We start from the raw sequence: 3,058 nt of genomic DNA, 5'->3' as shown, positions 1-3,058 counted from the left end.
ATTCTGTTATTTTGGCCATGGATCGGGGATTTGAAGGTGGAGACATTGATAAATACACTATACTCATCTCCAGTGCCGATTCTGGGTTGATACTCATGACTCAAGTCATCCATTTGATTCCTGACCTTAGAGCAGAGCAGAGTGTTGAACTGAAAACCTCTGAGAAGATCAGTGAAGTTCATGCACTGGGATAACGAGGAAGCAGATTGCATCACCTCTGTCTCGGATCATCATCTCTCCAGATGTTCAAGAAGTAAAGCTTCATCCTTCATCATCAGGTCTGAGCACCGCAGCAGAGCGTCCATCATGTGAAAGAGATGCTGCTCCACACTGGAGATCTTATGAGAAACTCAGCGTTCAGGAGAGAAACTTAAGGACGTTCTCCTGCAGAACAAGCTCACCTGTGCGTACCATACTCCTACATCCATACCTGCGTCTGGAAGGTGTTGTCTTCAGGAATGAGCAAAGTGATCATCCTCCATAAGCTTCTTCAGTCCAAAGATAAACACCAGCTGATGGAGACATTGAGCCGATGTGATGGAAACCTCAATCTGGCGTGTGTAGAAACACCTGAGCAGAAACAGTTCAGATACTGTGTCTAACACTAATATACAGTCAGTCAGCAGAATCCTGATTCACACAGTTCAGTTCAGTTCAGTGTCTTCAGAAAGTGAGCTGAGAAAAGCAGAGACGTGAGGACAATACATCTGTCTGACATCCACACTGAGCTTTCTGGACTCGTTTCTTATGTTTAGTTCTGGAGGAATCATGAGGATCAAACGCTGAACACAAAACACCAATTCTGCCTCTTCACTGAGATCTCGTACATTAATGCTGAAATCACAGCCGTCTCCACTGTCGAGCAGAAGACCATCAGACAAACCCAGACTGTTATCCACTGAGAACTGACGACTGCTGCTTATGTTTTTACCTGCAAAGAAAATATAATAAAACTGATTAAAATAATAGAAGTAACTGCAGTTCTGTCATGACAACTCTCGGAGGGATTGGCATGGTAATGTACATGACAATGTTAATGTATTTGGTCTTGGCGGAATAGATCTGCTACGCTGCTGCTGCGGCAGAGCAAGTACCGAGACTTGCTACTGCCAATACATCCACAACATGCTGCTGTGAGCATGTAAGAAATACTGCTGCTGCAAATATAACATACATGAAATAACCCCCATATAGCATACATGAATCACCTCGTAGCAGATCTATACAGGTGGAGCTGGGGAAGGTGGAGGGTTTCTGAAGCAAGCTGCAACTGCTACGGCAAGCAATAGTCATATATTTGAATGTTGAGCAGCGAGCTCATTGGCTACCGATACAGGAGAGAACCAATCAGCTGTGCCATGTGATGATGTCATTAGGTCAGATTGAGTTAGACCTATCGGACTGCGCCATCTAGAGTTTCATGCCAGAACTCTGTATTTATATCTGCAGCTGAATGTCGTATCAGCCTCGCAGACTCTCCTGTGTCCTCTTTATGTGTGCAGTCAGTAACAGTCTAGCTGCTGAAGCTACAATCAGACAATGAGCTCTCCGAGCCTTCGGTCTGTCATCTTCAGACACTGACAGAAGATTTAAAGAGATTTTCCCGAAAAACTCCTCCGAAAATGTTTTAAAGCCATTAATAAAATGTGTTTAACCTCAGCTAACTCTGCAATTGTCGCTGCAACAGACATGTTTGGTTGTGAAATTCCAGATGATCATTGAATAGATCACATTTGATATTAAATAAACATGTTTACAAATATATTTGTGATATTTAATTTTTTTTAACTCATGAAAATTCTTCCAGTACAAAAAGAACGAGACACAGTGATTTGATTCACATCTTCTTTTTCACAGTTTATTGGTCAGATACAGTTTATATGCTCTACTTGTTATGCCTATTCACTGATTTTAGATCAAAGACTCTCAGAAATGATTGGATAAACAAATTAACAGATTATCATAAGGATCCTGCTTCAGTTTATCATTTAGGTATATGGTTTTACCTCTTTTCAAGGCCAAATGTATCAAATGTCAACTGATAAAAACACAGCAAACACTATGTGCTATTATGCATTTTCACAGAAATTGTATTAAATATGGACTTTACTTTCATTAAAAAGGCTTATTTCAGCTATTGTAGGCTCATTTTGTAAATGTAAGCTATTAATTTAAATTATAGACAAGCGCAAACTGAGTGCTTAATGCAAATGTAATTGGCCACATTTACAAAATCAGGTGATTATGTTCGCCCATCTATGCAAATGTTTCTTTATGTATAGAGACAAAAGAATGAGGTTAATCACTGTCTGTCAGTTTAAAGTGATCGTGTAGATTTGCAGACACTGATAAATGGTACACCACAAACAGCTTTTGGGTTTATTTCTCATCAAAACAAAACAACTTTATGCAGGAAATATTAAACATGAACATATAGCTGGTATTAGTATCAGAAATTTATTAGAATATACAACTAATTTTACAATACAAGCCTCTGTTACTATGTTGCTCTATATTGTATTGAAATTCAAAGCTTACCATGCATCATCTTGGAAATAAAGCTTCTTGTCTTTAAGTCTGTACCGTATGTTGTCAGCGTTATTTCACTGAATGATGTTACGATGTGTGTATTTCTTTATGTTCTGATTGAGCATCTGTTTCAGACGTGCAAATTCTATGGCATTTTACTAGCATTACAGTTTCCATAGGAGTGAAATGTTATGCATATATGTTGAATTAATTATTAATGTAAGGCAAAGGCAAAGTTTATTATTAAAATTTAAAGCTTACCATGCAGCATCTTGGAAATAAAGCTTCTTGTCTTTAAGTCTGTACCGTATGTTGTCAGCGTTATTTCACTGAATGATGTTACGATGTGTGTATTTCTTTATGTTCTGATTGAGCATCTGTTTCAGACGTGCAAATTCTATGGCATTTTACTAGCATTACAGTTTCCATAGGAGTGAAATGTTATGCATATATGTTGAATTAATTATTAATGTAAGGCAAAGGCAAAGTTTATTTATATAGCACATTTCATAAACAATGGTAATTCAAC

General features: G+C 38.1%; 1 pseudogene; it reads right to left on the bottom strand.

The window, feature by feature from the left end:
- Positions 1–230: 230 nt before the first annotated feature.
- On the bottom strand, positions 231–2,800 carry LOC107752480 (galectin-3-binding protein B-like; annotated as a pseudogene).
- Between the last annotated feature and the right edge of the window lie 258 nt (positions 2,801–3,058).

This window comes from Sinocyclocheilus rhinocerous, unplaced genomic scaffold (genome assembly GCF_001515625.1).
Source record: "Sinocyclocheilus rhinocerous isolate Xijiao unplaced genomic scaffold, SAMN03320098_v1.1 scaffold921, whole genome shotgun sequence".
In the NCBI taxonomy this organism is placed as follows: Eukaryota; Metazoa; Chordata; class Actinopteri; order Cypriniformes; family Cyprinidae; genus Sinocyclocheilus; species Sinocyclocheilus rhinocerous.
Note: the sequence above shows the minus strand (reverse complement) of the source record. Positions and strands in the feature narration are given on the sequence as shown.